General features: G+C 35.0%; 1 protein-coding gene across 2 annotated transcripts in view; it reads left to right on the top strand.

Annotated features, from left to right (window-relative positions):
- cu (NADP/NADPH phosphatase nocturnin) overlaps window positions 1-15,648 on the top strand; it is a 114,144-nt gene that overhangs the window by 22,947 nt on the left and 75,549 nt on the right. The window contains exon 1 of one of the 2 annotated variants that reach the window (XM_081728016.1): window positions 10,089-10,758. The exons of the other annotated variant lie outside the window; for it this stretch is intronic. The gene's annotated coding sequence lies outside the window, so the exon portion shown is untranslated. Of the gene's footprint in view, window positions 1-10,088; window positions 10,759-15,648 lie in introns of those variants that run through there. 2 annotated transcript variants of the gene reach the window in all.

Raw genomic sequence — 15,648 nt, 5'->3', positions numbered from 1 at the left:
TCTTTCATTATACACAGTAAAACATGGTTGTATCAATTCAATTCAATTTTAATACAGGGCAGTGGTTCCAGCGTAACTACCACTATGCGGTGTTGGCATTTAACAAAGGGGTATGTTACGTTTTTAATACACAACCGGTGTTGAGCGGTGTTAAATTCGGATCTGTGTTAGTATTTTCGGCGGTGTTGATTCGACACCATGTCAGGGTCGGTAGTGTGGGGAAAAGTGTTGAGAGTTATTTTGTGACGGTGTTGCATCAACACGAAAGAAATAATGTGTAGTGTGTTAATTATTTTGTGTTAATATTACACCATATTAAGTATCAATATAACACAGTCCCTGTGTTATTTCAGCACACCATCTGTGTCATAATTCAAGGTAAAAGATATATAAGTAACATCGTTTTGGTGTTAATTCAACACTACCTGTATTAAAATTCAAGGTCAGACCACCACACTAACACCGTTTTTGGTGTTAGTTCGATTCCACTTCTGTGTTACTACGACAACTATTTCGGTGTTGAAATAACTCCGTATGCGGTGTTGATGTAACCCTTTTACTGTGTGGGAAAAGCTTGTGGTGTGCATGCTTACGCTTACGGTGGTTCATCATCTTTGAATACTAGCTAGTTAACTTGACAACCAATTCATCACGTTCGGAAATAACGAAATGAACGAACTTAACGAAAAGAATTACAAGATTAATTCGTGAACATGGTCAATTTCGTCAAGTCTTTCCGGACGCTCCTTTTATTCTTTGAAACGTCCTGTTAAAATGTTAAAAGGGCGAGGAAGGAAACAAATTATAATTTTAAAATAAGAATAGTAAACAACAGAACACTTCACTTAGATTTTTTTTTTTTTTTTTTTTTTTTTTTTTTTTGTCGTTCTCCCCACAATTTACTGTAATGAATTTCTTGATGCTGCGAAACACAACCTTTACTAACATCTTGTTCAAGAATAACAGGAAACTCTTACCTATATCCTTATAACATGATTGCTTCTTAATCGTGTTTCTACTTGTTTTCCGCCATTTTTGAAGCACAGTCCCAGTTGGCTGCAGTGTTGCCAATTTAGCGACTTTGTCGCTAGAACTAACGACTTTTGGAAGTGTCTAACGACAAAAATTTTTATTTAGCGCCTAGCGGCAAATCTAGCGACATTTAGGAATTCAAATATTTTGTTCTATATTTGTATTAAAGTTTCCAAAATTTTGCAGTTTCTGATACTAATAATTACTTTTACATACTCGGTTGCACTACTGGTATGAGTGACTTACTTCGTTGGATTCATCGCTGCTATGATGGTTATGCCCTTCTTCACTGCTGTTCGGAAATGCGGGAATTTCCCGTATCTAACTAGTTGCGTAATAGCTGGTAACCTCTTGCATTGCACATTGCGTACAATGACAGTGACGTTAGAGAACGTTGTGCTTTTCTAGTTCAGTGTAGTGCGTGTGATTTATATATTAATTTAACTGTGGTTGTTCTTAATATAAATTATAAGGAAATTTCGTGGGTTGAGTTCGGTGAATTGTTCCAATACGAAAGCAACATGAATTTCCCAACCCCTCCAAAAAATATAATCGTACTCTATAAGAAGGAATGGGAAAATGATCCAAAATTTTAAGTATTTGCAAGCTTTTAACGCTATATTTATTAATTTTGTATTCTTCAAAGCGCATAGTGCAGTGGTTTTGTCAAGATGGTCATTTTTTTTAAGAAAAAATACTCGAGTCTTCCATTGTACATGAAAAATATTTAAATCATTTTAATTCCTTTGTTAAATTATATAGCGACTTTTTTAGCGACTTGGCAGGAGGCGTTTAGCGACTTCTAGCGACTTTAGAGTACTAAACTAGCGACATTTCACACTGGCGAGTTGGCAACAGTGGTTGGCTGGTGATCTTTAGTGCAGTGTAGAAGTGACAAAGTACGGTGTTGTTTCTCGCTGTTGACATATTTATTCAGAACCACTATGTAAAACAGAGAACATATCGCGCGGTTTACATGTTGAAATTTTGTGAATACCAGGATTTGTTTTAGTGTTTCTTTCTATTGTGTTTGTCTGTAGTTTCAGACCTAAGCCTTTATAATTAGATGTCCAACATATTTGGCAATAACGCAGAAAACAACACCGAAGATTCTACACTTGTGTTAATTCAACACACAGGCTGTATGTCATTGCAACTACCGGCATTAGACACACAACTCCAAATGGAGAGTGAGTTGTTCTAACCACATGTGTATATTATATTTTAACACAATCGCGCTGACACATAGGCATATGTTGAAATAACACAATGATTTTTTTACAATGCAAATATTATTAAATTTCCTTTCTTCTATTTCCTTGGCTTTTCTTTTTTGAAAGCATTAATTAAAAAGTCTGAAAAAGTCTGACTTCATTGACAATCCGAAGATTGTTTTCAATCATTAAATCTTCTAATTTCTTCACTATTTTGTTCCTGACCTTGCGCTGTAAAAAATCGTTGTGTTATTTTAACAATATGCCTATGTGTTAACACGATTGTGTTAAAATATAACACAAACAAGTAGTTAGAACAACTCACTCTCCATTTGGAGTTGTGTGTCACATGCCAGTAGTTGAAATGACACATGGCCTGTGTGTTGAATTAACACAAGTGTAGAATTTTCGGTGATGTTTTCTGCGTGATTGCCAAATATGTTGGGCATCCAATTATAAGGGCTTATGTACTGAAGCTAAAGACAAACAAAGCAGAAAGAAATACTTAAACAAATCCAGGTGTTCACAAAATTTCTACATCCAAACTGCGAGATGCGTTCTGAAGTGTTTTACATACTGTTTCCAAAGAAATATGTCAACAGCTAGAAATAACAGTATTACTGTGTCACTTCTACACTGCACTAGAACTCACCAGTCAGCACCGTGGATTGTGTCTCAAGAATGGAGGAAAACAAGTAAAAACACGATTAAGAAGCAATCATATTATAAGGATATAGGCAAGAGTTTCCTATCATTCTTGAACAAGATGTTGGTCAAGATTGTGTTGTTGTGTTCCGCACTAACTGTTGCAGTTCTTTTCGTTAAGTTCGTTCCTTTCGTTATTTCTGAACGCGATGAAATTGTTATCCTGTTTCCTAGCTAGTATTCAAAGATGGCAAACCACCGTAAGCGTAAGTATGCACACCACAAGCTTCTTCCAAACACGCCCAGAGTCAGTCTGCTGCGAGCAGTGATAGCGTGTGGATGTCGATCCGTGTGAAGCACGTTTTTACAAGTTGTAACACGGCGCGATGGAGGGTTCGCTCGAACAACGCTACGCCATAAAATTTTGCGTCAAGTTGGGTAAGAATGCTACGGAAACTTACCAGATGCTGAAAGAGGCCTACAAGCAGGAGTGTTTGTCAAGATCCCAGGTAGGAAAATGGCACAACTCGCTCAAGGAGGGTCGGGAGGAGGTCGCCGACGAGCCCCGTTCTGGACGCCCAACAACGGCCAGGACCGACGACAACGTTAACCGTGTGCGTGAAGTGTTGCGCTCAGACCGGCGTGTGAGCATTTAACAAATCGCGGACACCCTAAACATGTCAAAATTTGCGGTACATGGGATAATAACCGAGGACCTGCAAATACGAAAGGTCTGTGCGAAGCTTGTGCCGAAGGTGTTGACGAACGAAAAAAAGAACTTCGAGTTTTGGGCTACAAGGAGTTGTTGGCATTGTGTGAAAGTGATCCGGACTTTTTAGAGTCGGTCGTAACTGGAGACGAATCCTGGATGTTCGAATACGATCCAGAATCCAAAAGGCAGAGTGCGGAGTGGCACACCTTATCCTCCCCCCACCCCAAAAAAGGCGCGCATGAACAAATCCCGAATCAAAACCATGCTCATTGTCTTCCTCGACGTTCGAGGAATCGTCCATTTCGAGTTTGTGCCACCAGGACAACCTGTCAACGCAGGATTTTATCTAGAAGTGCTCAAGAGACTGAAACGCAGGTCACCCGCGTTAGAAGTGACATACAAGACACAATGAAACTTCACCACGACAATGCACCAAGTCACACTGCCTTCACCGTCGTCGACTTCCTGGCCCGGAGCAGAACCTCAGTGGTCCCTCCCCCGATTGTCCTGACCTGGCTCCTAGTAACTTTTTTTGTTTCCCCGTTTGAAGAGACACCTCAAAGGAAAACATTAAGACTCCGTGCAGAACATTCAAGCCCATGTTACAAGGTTTTTAAGAACCATTCCAGCCGAGGACTTTAAAGATGCTTTCCAGGCATGGAAAACACGTCTCCAGAAGTGTATCGATACAGAAGGAGCGTATTTTGAGGAATTTTAAAGATTTGTAATAATCGGAACAATAAAACAGTTTTTCTAAAGCAATGCTCATTACTTTCATAATGAACCCTGTATTTTAATCGAAGTACGATGATAAATTCCCAGTTCGAGATAGGTTATATCCAATAAATAAATAAATAAATAAATAAATAAATAAATAAATAAATAGCTACAATCGATTCAGACGCTTTCCAGTGATTCGATGATAAACAAAATCAGTTTCATTCTTACATGTAGCCCTATAATAGATGTTGATAATTTGATCTCACGCTAACGATTTGAAGCTTTTTTGACGCGGGGTCTTCTTGACCGGTTGGTCAGTATCTTGAAACGTAGATCCAAATTTGAGTACAGATTTCTTTCTTATGCATGGAACATAAGTGTTTGTTACTTATCGGAATATATATTCAAGCTAGTGTCCTTTCTTTCCAATGTTTGCAGATACCGTACTACTCTGCATATGGATCTAATGTCATTGTACACTTTATCTCATCTTTGGCGATTTTCTTTCACCAAAGCACTGAAAGAAAGGGGTTAAAAGGGAAATTAGTTCACGTATTTTCTATTCTCTGCAAGATTATTTTAACCTTACCAGATTAATGATTGTGTCTTAAATTTGCGCAAATTATTACGTACTCGAATTCATCGAGTTCGATAAGAAATGTTATAGGTTGCTTATTATCGACGTAATATATTATTTATATTTCATATTTCTCTGTAGCATAATGATGCATCTTTCATTGTACGAACTTGCAACATCATCATATTTTGTATTGGCAATACTGCTATGTGACGTCATAGAGTTTTGGAAATACATTATTCTCTCTTTGTGCAGAGAGCGAATTGCATAATTCCGATTCATCAAACAATGATATCTCACATGTCATTACAAAGTCCAAAAGACAAAGATTTGTAGCCCAATATAGTCGTGAGCAGTATAATGCAATATTTTAAATCTTTTTACATGATTGATGCTGGAAAGTCGCGAATGTGTACTTCGATAAAATTAACGATGCAACTAGCAATGTTTCATATGTTGCATATGTTCAATTAATATTTTCTGATTTGATTTTATGTTATAATTGTTCTACATGGGTAATGTAAAAAAGTGGATATAAAAGATCATCATACTATTTTATTTTAAGTATTTTGAAATTTATTCCTGTTTTCCACAAACAGTTTCTCCCTCAATAATTAGTTCTCATATTTTTTGGTTGTATTAGATTCTATTGTTTAGCTTTGAGAGCCAGTTTTTCCACTTTTTTTTTTTTTTTTTTTTTTTTTTGCGAAATTCTACTCCGATCCGGTCGTTTTATGGTTTCATACGTTAAATTAGGATCCATAGTATAAGGAATAGTAGCAGTAGTAGTAGTAGTAGTAGTAGTAGTAGTAGTAGTAGTAGGAACGGGTTAGAAGTCCCGCAGAGGTTTGTTGGGTTCTGTTCTCGACATAAAATGGGCAATCATTTCTACTTACCTTTACCTACTGCCTTTAAAAAATTGTGTACTATATTTTCTCAACACTATCAACTAATTACTTCTGTAAATCATCCTATTTTTCACTAATTTTGGCCCCTCATTTCTAAACAATTAGCGTAGTAGATAATAGTTGATATAATTAATTGTGTTGATATTCATTGTTAATGAGATTATTTATGTTGATATTAGATGAAAAATATTGAAAACCTTACAGACTTCACAAGCTCGAACTTCACACCATCTTAAAACCTCTAACTCCTGAGATTATCTTATTGTCAACAAGAAACAAACTATAGATGGGTTTTAATCAGCCGGTTTGGACATCAAGATGTCGCTAGTGTCGATAAAAATGCAAATAGTCCGGACAGTGTGTTCCCGTCAGCGTTGCCACACTTGGTACAATTGTACCAAATTCAGCTCTTTTTGTCATTCATCGGCCCGTTGGTACCACTTTCAGCCCCTTTTGTGAAAAAGTAGGTACAATTCTACCCAATTCAGCACCATTCAACAAATACTTGTCACATTTTTAAAAGTTGTGTTTTCGTATGTGTATAATGCGTATATGTGCTGCACTAGTTAGAAATAATAGATATAATTGTGTCTTAAAATTATTAATAATGTGTTGTTATTTCTTCCAGGGAAGGTTCTAGGACCCTGGGCCGGTTTTACATTTTTACAAATGTCAGTATATTTATCTTACATTCTTTTTACAGTCTTTATTCTCTTTGGGCACTGAAATAAGCGAGAATAAGGTGCAATAATTTATATTTTAATATTTTATTATAACGTACTGTTTATACACGGACTCAGAGTTGATTGATTTGTTCCTCGTTTTATATATTTCTTCATATATGGCCATAATACCGTTTCGGTTTATTGGTCACTTTCAAATAGAGGTGCGTTTGGTTTCCGTACAGTACATACCGAAGATGATAACTGTTTTCCCTTTTAATTTGAGGTTTCTGTTATACTTCTTACGTGCGAGAGAAGTTTCATCTACTTCCACGGTTGTTCGGGACCCTCCTATTTGGATGGTTTTAAAAAGTAATTTTTAAAGAGAGTACTTTCTTGATTTGGACTCTTGAAAGGGGAGGGGGGAGTGTTCTAGAACCTTACCTCTTTTAGTTTGGTGTTATAGAGTCATGTACTATACTGGTATAAAACAATGAATTCAGCCCTTTTTGTTTCAATTTGGTACTATTTTACTATTTTTCAGCCCACTCCACAGCTACGACTGTGGCAACACTGGTTCCCGTTCTATTCCGTGATAATACATATCTAATCGACGGTTTTCAAGCTGTACTCCGTGAAGTGCTGGAGTGTAACTATGCGTAATGATGTAAATATTATTCAAAGAAGTGTTCGCTAACTTTCCTCACAAATGCAATCATTTGTTATTTGAACGGTCGTTTGTTACTAAAAAATTTTCAGCAAATTTTCCGTTATTTGGAACTAACGATTCGAACAACACGTTATTTGAATATTATTTTGAAAAATACAATTATTTGTTACTTAAATATTGAACAAAAATACGTAAATAATACTCGAATCATTGTTTGGAAAATTATTAGAAAAATAATAGTTTCTCATTCGAATAAGTTATTTAGTTGAAAATTATTTTCATTCGAATAAATTATTCGAGGCTTGTGGTACTTCAGTGAAAAAAGTCTCATCTGTGGTGCCTGGGGTTGCTGGTTTTTGACCCCAGCTTGCGCCAAGTAAACTTTGTGGTAGACAAACCCCGTGTACATGGGTTTCCTCGAGATTCTCCCGTTTCCTCCCATTTTCCACAAGCAGTTTCTTCCTCGTAAGTTCTCATAGTTTTTGGTTGTATTAGATAATTGTTTATGATCTTTTTAATTAATTGTGTTGATATCAGGGGCGGAACCAATGGGGGGCGATCGCCCCCCCCCCAAGAAGAGGAAACTTTCTTATTTTATATATATAAATAACATCCATCTCAAAGTTTGAAGCCCTTAAAAGTAGCAGTATGACAACCACCGCCCCCCCCCCAGAAGTCGGTCCTGGATCCGCCCCTGGTTGATATTGATTGTTAATGAGATTATTTATGTTAAGATTAGATGAAAAATATAGAAAACCATACAGACTTCACAAACTCGAACTTCACATCTTGAAACCTCTAACTCTTGAGATTAACTTATTATCGCCGAGCAGTGGCGTATTTACGATTTTGTTTCGGGAGGGGCTTTGCTAACTTTTGGGGGGGCTTTGCCTGGAAATGTGAAAATTCTGCAAGATATTTCATTTACTTTACTATACTAAGTAAGATTTCGGGGGAGCTTAAGCCCGGAAGCCACCCCCCTAAATACGCCACTGTTAACGAGAAATAAACTATATTCACCCATTCATTTAATATTCACCCATTTGATTCATTTTCTTAAAAAATCATCATCACCATCTACCTTAGCTACGATGTATAACGTAGGATGTTAAATTAGAAATATTTCATTTAATTTCGAATAAACAATCATTTGTTATCGAATACTGAACGATTGCAACAATCATTCATCATTAGAAAATTTGAACGCATCAAGAATCACTTAGATTCAAAAATGCGTATTACCTGGAATAGTTTATGGCTCATTCTTCTTTACTTATGCTTTCTATTACATAATTGTTATTAACATTATAAAATTTGAGTACATTAAGAGTCACTTAGATTTGACTATTATCTAGAATATTTTATTGTTCATTGTTATTTACTTTTATTTTCTTTACAGAAAGAAATTTAAAAAACAAAGGAAAAATAATTTAATTAACGTGTTTAGGCTAATTTATAAAGACATTTCTCTCTCTCTCTCTCTTTCTCGCTCTCCCTCCTACAATCCATTAATAAACGCTGATACTAACCAGGACTCCCGAAAAATCTGCTCGAGACGGGGATTAAGAATATCAAAACTAGAACAGTCAGTGGCGGCTCCAGCCCGGGGCCAGGGGGCCTAGGCCTCCCAGTTTTTTGAGTGACACAAATAGTTGAAGCTTTTATTTATATATAGTTAACTCATGATATACCTAACATAGTCTGGGGTCTGGCTGGGACCCCAGCTTTTAGCTTCTAAATCCGCCACTGAGAACAGTCTTGGGAAACCAAGTCGATTGGCTAACCTAAGTACGAAGCAGTACACTTTAAAAAATGAGGTGTTGAAACAAACAAAATGACTACCACTTTAGCGTGTTACTTGAGTGTCAATTCAACACCAACCACATCGCCTTCAGAGCACCTTACTGGCTGTGAGTATTTGCATTGTTTTCTATTGTTTGGAATGAGTAAAGCTTTGCGAAATATATTTCGCATTTATGGCAAGTAACTAATAACATTCTATGTTTTCTGTAACTGGTCACAATAATATTGCTATAAACCTGTGAACTATCTGACAACAATTACACAAATAGCAGTGCTTCCATCTATTTTCTTTATCTGTTATTCTTGTGTCTTAGCACGTTTGAACAGAAGATGGCAGAACTGTTGCCTATGTAACCGTTGTCAAACGATTCACAGGTTTACAATAATATTATTGTGACAGATTACAGAAAACATAGAACATTATTCGTTACTTGGCATAAGTGCCAAATATATTTCGCAAAGCTTTGCTCATAATAAACGGTAAATATCAATGCAAATTCTCCCAGGTAGTAAGGAGTTATTTCTGATATGCTCAGAAGGCGATGTGCTTGGTACTGAATTAACACACAAGTAACACGCTTAAGTGGTAGTCATTTTGTGTTTCAACACCTCATTTTTTTTACAGTGTGGTACACATAGATTAAAGGATATCTCAACTTCTTGATTTTTGATAGTTTGAACTTATGTTTCAAATCGTGCATCATTAAATTATATTTGATTCTGTTATTCATGAAAGGAAGGCATGATCGGATTAACTTTCCCCTCTTTTTTTCTTTCTTAATGAGAAATGAAGCTATAAATTTGAGTCGATGAACTTTTGCTAACTAAACTAGTTCACGAAAAAGAACAAGAACAAGGAAATAAGAGCAAAAGAAACTAATCGAATTAACGAACGGAACGTCGTTTTTTTATAACTGCCCAGTTCGAAGAGCAAACTGAAAATTGGGATTAAGCCAAGAAAATAACTCGTCATCACCTGCCTTCGCTAGTTTAGCGAGTGGAATGAAATGAACTAGCGTCTAAGTCCATGGGACAGCTTTCCGAGCCGACCTCTATGACACTCGTTTATCACTGTTACACGTGACAGGATATATGCTCACCAGTCAATGATTGTGGGAGATCATCAGACAATTTTATGTAAATGTTGCATCATGAGTGGATTCAGTAACTTCTAACCAACGATACTGAGCAGTTGTGTCAAAAAGAATTTTTGCGAGAGAAATTTCAACAGAATATTTGCTACTTTTTAGTGTGTTGTTGGCTAGCGTAAATAATTAATTATTTAAACATATAACAACGTGTGTACGTGTGCGAATATTTACACATCTTTGCGAAAACGTAAATATTGTTCTTCTAAACCGCCAACAAATTACTATTTATCATTTAACATCACCCAGTAGTTGGAAGACCGGTATAACAACATTCATTTCAACAAATATTACGCGTTATCTTGAAGTTGTATTGATATATTTCTATAATATTGGCGTTGCAATACGTGTTCATTTCAGCACAACAGCCAAATCAACATAGTGATCATGAAAAAAGTAAAGTAGCACCGTTTTCAGTTACTGGCTTGAAAAAAGGAAAAAATTTCAAGACCAAATTACGATCGAAAGAAATTCATAATAAACTGAGCCCTTTTCAGTTGTTAAACCATTTTTTCTGTTCCTTGGGAATAGAAATCACGAGTCCCTGCGCCACGTCAATAGCAGAGTGAGCGTCTAGCGTACACCCTTTGTGCTATAGCGTTTTAAAACGCATTTCCCTTTTCACCATTTTTTGAAATACGAACGAATGGATTATACCATTGCAGAGGTAAGTAACTTTTCGTATTATACGTAGTTTTTATGAACATGTGGCTTGGTTAAGTGATGGTCAATCAGATATATTTTCTTCAAATACAAGTACCGTAATTTTCACACTGAACTTTTTAAAAATGTTGAATGCTTTTTTAAAATTTAAAATCACATCATAGTATAAACTAGTGCTTGTTTGAATTTGTCTTTTTTATCTTCTGCATCCAACACCGTGGTTATGAAGGACTGGATCTTCTGTTAATGCAGGCTTTTAACTACTATTGGAATTGAATCCGGTGCAGTTATCATATGCAAAGACCAGCAATCAAAATCAATCCTCACAGTATAGGCCACCCTCCAATATATTATCTCGTCTATAAGAGAGCAGGATTGGATTGCAAAACCATATCATTGACCCTGGATACTAATACTTAAAGTATTTGTGGAGAAAACTATAAGTATATTTTAACATACATTTTTGCCTCACTTGTATCTGGAAGATCCTGGGCTACAATTCCAGATATTTTCCCATCCTGATTACGGTTTGTTCATTGATACCTCATTAGTCGTACTAGGTGGATGGGATATGGGTATCTAATTTTAGAGACAAATTGCTTAACATGTCAAAATTGTTCACCTAATAAAGCTGGCTTAGAGCCTTTTACCCTAAAAACTATAATTTTGAACATTCAGCCTACAAAATTTGTGTACAAAATTCCTGCATAAATGAATATAAAGTCTTGCATTAGCAGTTATACACTATATATACTACAATTTAATCAAGACTATCAATTGAACTGTCGTATCATATGAGTCGTAAATATTACTGAGCAATGATTTAAAAAAAAGGGGGAACAATATAGTATCTAATACCTGGAAAACTATGTAACGTGACCTTAACCAATAAATGAAAACGCTGTTTTTGTCTTTTAATCTTTATAGGTAAACTTATTTGTAAAATTTTCAATTTACATGAAAGCTTACGAATTACTGTCATTTTCGGATCCAAAAATTAAAAAAAAAAAAAAGTTGACCATCGCAGACTTAATTGTAATAATGAATAAATAATGTTACAGAAATATAAGAATTAAGTACGAACTTATTGTCATGTTGTAATTGAGATTTTTTTTAAAATGCATGTATCACATAGATCAACAGGTATTATATTATTAACTCTAGCAGCACAGATAGTAGACCCAACGTTGTTAAACGGTAGGCTAGTCAACTGTTGACCCTACGTTATAATTAATCTCTCTGCCGAGCATTTGCCAACGAAACTTTTACGAAAAATGTAAAATTAGGAGAACGAGGCCGATTCTGTTTGATGAATGATGACAAATTGTCGGTTGACCAATATGCACTTCAAACTACATTGGGTCAACTTTTTTTTTTTAAACTTTATTTTTGAAAAGGCCGATACTGTTCTATTAATGATGGCAAATTGTCGGTTGCCCAATATATACTTTAAACTACATTGGGCGAACAGTTTTTTCTACTTTATTTTTTGAAAGGCCAATACTGTTCGATGAATGATTGCAAATTGTCGGTTGGCCAATATAAACTTTAAACTGTATTGGGACAAGGTTTTTTCTACCTTATTTTTAGAATTGACAACTTCTAAAATGCCAGTCACTAGCCTATATAAAATCTACTATCAAGTGTGCTACTAATGTAAGGAAAATATATGTTTTACACTATTAATATTATTATGTGTTATTTAAACCTATGTCTTAACTTTTTTTCTTGAAAATTATTCTTGGGAGATTAATTGCTCCTATTTTTATAATTGTCATTTAATTATATGCTATAAAATAGCCATATTTTGTAAGAATACTAAGTATAATCTATATTATTAATAATGTTAATATTGTTATTGTAGCACAGATTGTCAAAGGAATTATACGGTAATAGTAATTCAAAATTGGTTGTTTTATATATGGGGGCTTGAAGAACTTGGACAATTTCCAGCTGACAGCTTATAATTGTTTGTGAATTCATGCACATCTACCATATTACATAATATATGAGCATTTTAAGTAAATGCTAATGGTAATATCATGTTAGAAACCTTTCATTGAGTTACGAGTTTTGCGTGGATTGCTATTTCAATTTTTTTAAGTTGTTGAGAGGTTTATTTTATAGTATAGCTACATACAATATTTTATGTCAAGCATATTAACGTATTAGCTTTTCAACATGATCAATCTCCAATATTTAAAAAAACTAAATAAATAAGATGTGACAACTTGTGGATGCTCACGTGATTACAACTAAGACGCATTCTGTACTATTCACACTCTTATGTAAATAAAACTTGTGACTAACAGATGAAGACTTTAACACTTTCAACACAACCAGTAAACTTACGCTAAATCCGAGTGTCGTTCGGGAACGACACAACCATTTAAAATTTAAAATAGTAACCAAAAATGAATTTGGTACGCTCTTTTATTTGAGAAAGTAATTTTGAGTGCTTTGTGAATTATCTACTGGCAAACCTGATCCAAGAATGCCTTTCAGTCATTGTATAAACAGAACTAAAGAAGGAGTATCATTATCATTCACAACACTCAAGCATTATTACTTTGAAAGAAATCAAGTTATTGTTTGAAACGAGTTCACATATGTCTTGTACGGAAACCGGCATCTATTAATAGATTGGTACCTTTTCTTTCATTTCTGAAAGTTTCAACCGTTTAGAATAAAAACTTTAAAAGATATGATTTTTAAAAAAAATAAATAAATAACCCTTATTTTCTCCAGTATACAGGACTTAGACAGTTTACATACTCCTAGGATCGAAAGTGTTAATGACGAAAATACCCCCCCCCCCTAAAAAAAGTAAATTTTTGTTTGTCAGCAGACCAACAATAATTTAAAAATTAGAAATACAGCTTAAAGTCTCCAATTTTCTTCTGGAATTTATTTTACAGAACATGTATTTCATAGCTAATACAGAGAAACTCTCAACTTAAAAGCTGCACTGTAAATTTGTACTAGAAGCTGAGATTTATTTTGCATTTTGTTTATAAATTTATGAAGTAGACATAGAGATGTGGATCTTGGTTAGACCACTGTTGCACGTATGTCACAATTTCACTTTGTATTTTTAAATCCTGCTAAAATTCCTCGCTGGTCTAATAATATTTGTAGCTATGATTCTTTTATGACAAGATCTAACTGCTCAGCCACTACTTAAACAAGCCTTTTATTACTGGTCTACCATTTTGCAGGGAAACATTTTTGAATAGTCTTTGGCTTGATTCGGATATTATCCTGACCATACGTTGAATTTAACAATATCATAAAAACAAAACAGAATTTTAAAAATCAGATTCAGTAGTCATATGTAATTCTCCAGCATTTTGATGATTTGTCTCTTTGCACATTGTAATATAAAGTAGTTTTGTTGTGAAGAAAAATAATTCCAGTCAATATTTAGCAATGTGTTATTTTTATCATCATCCATCATAATTTTTAGCTAATAACCTCAGAACGTTAAACTGCATATTTCATGTTCATTTTAAATATCTACGTCAGTTATTTCACTAAAGTTATATAGGGATGGTTCAGTGGCGTATTTAGGGGGGCTTCCGGGCTTAAGCCCTTCGAAATCTTACTTACTATAGTAAAGTATATGAAATATCTTGCAGAATTTTCACATTTTCAGGCAAAGCCCCCCCTCCCCGAAAGTTAGCAAAGCCCTCCCCGAATCAAAATCGTAAATACGCCACTGGGATGGTTAATATTATGGCAGTATAAATTCAGGAATAGTTAATGCATACAGAACTGAAAATGTTTACAAGAAGATTTGACCCATCGACTCATATTTCGTGTCATACGCTTTGATCCACAAAACGGTGAATTTTCTCTTTCATGCATTGACTCTAAAGTGACAAAATTAATCTTGATATAACTAAGACATAATTCATGAGTTGTGTTTAAGTAAAATATTTTACTACTTTAAAACAATATGTAGACAACTAAGGAGACATTGAATGCAGTGCTTATGAGTACAAAGCTCACTTCTGTTTTCGAAGGGAATTTTACTAGATTCAGATAAGCCTCATCACAAACTGCATTTACTACGCTAAAACCTCAAGTATCCAAATAATCCTGAAGAAGAAAATAGAACAACAAAACACTTTTCAGGTTCAGTGTTCTTTATCCTCCACCATTTTCATGATTTCTCCCTTTGCATATTATGGTGTAAGTCGATTTCAAGAAACCACTTCTCTCGTCATATGTTATTGCTTTTCTTCTATGTTGATAAACATTGAAACCGGAAGTTATAGTGAATTCCATCCACTTCCGATTTTTAATACAGAGTTAAGGATGGGAAAGTAATGTCTTTTGGGGACGCTTAATCGATTGTGGAAAACGTCTCTCTATTATTACCGTTTTTGCTCCACAACGTTCAACGTTAAAACTGGAAACGGTTAGTTTTTTTTACCACTTCCGGTTTGAGTATCGGACAACGAATTCGATTCCTAACTTTTGAAAATGAAATTAAATATTTTAGTTTTACGTCCTACGATTATATCCTTTAGGCTAAGGGAGACGATGATTAAAAGCAAGTGAATGATAATGGGAGAATTGGTGAAATGAGAATGTGGAAGGAAACAGGAGTACTCCGAGACTTGATTTGATTTTGAGTTTAACGTTCCGTTCAGCAGCGAGGCTATATGAGACGTGGACCTACTGATTAACGTGGAATCCAAACCACATAAGCTCCCGCCGAGAGTACTCCGAGAAAACCCATAGGGATACGATATTGTGATTCGCAACTTTTCCCCCTTTACATTCTAACTAAATTTGATGATTGGTCGAGTAGTTTTTGAGAGTTTTTGTTTCCCGGACGGACGGAGATGGTAAATATAAAAAGGAATTTTAGTAAACCAAAATACTT

The sequence above is a fragment of the Thermobia domestica genome, chromosome 10 (genome assembly GCF_964235325.1).
Source record: "Thermobia domestica chromosome 10, izTheDome1.hap1.1, whole genome shotgun sequence".
In the NCBI taxonomy this organism is placed as follows: domain Eukaryota; kingdom Metazoa; phylum Arthropoda; class Insecta; order Zygentoma; family Lepismatidae; genus Thermobia; species Thermobia domestica.
Note: the sequence above shows the minus strand (reverse complement) of the source record. Positions and strands in the feature narration are given on the sequence as shown.